Source organism: Trachymyrmex cornetzi, unplaced genomic scaffold (assembly GCF_001594075.2).
Source record: "Trachymyrmex cornetzi isolate Tcor2-1 unplaced genomic scaffold, Tcor1.1 scaffold729, whole genome shotgun sequence".
NCBI lineage: Eukaryota > Metazoa > Arthropoda > Insecta > Hymenoptera > Formicidae > Trachymyrmex > Trachymyrmex cornetzi.
This window is the reverse complement of record NW_017300058.1, coordinates 6,752-7,023: the sequence shown is the minus strand read 5'-3', so window position 1 is coordinate 7,023 and position 272 is coordinate 6,752.

The window sequence follows — 272 nt, the reverse complement described above, 5'->3', positions numbered from 1 at the left end:
TTACATATCCTTAAAGCTGGTGTCAAGACGTTTCCGAAACACTGGTTACAAACCCTTTTTGCTTGAGATCTTCCTGAGTTACGAACTTTTATCAAAGTGAGTCCTTGTGCGAACCTCGGGGTCCTTATCTCTGACTGTATTCGTGCGCACGCGCACACACACGCACACACACAAACGCGCGCGCACAAGGACTCACTTTGATCAAGCATCTCGAAGAGGTGGATATCCGACCGTGCCACCTCCACGCAGTACACCTTAGATAACGCGCCGGC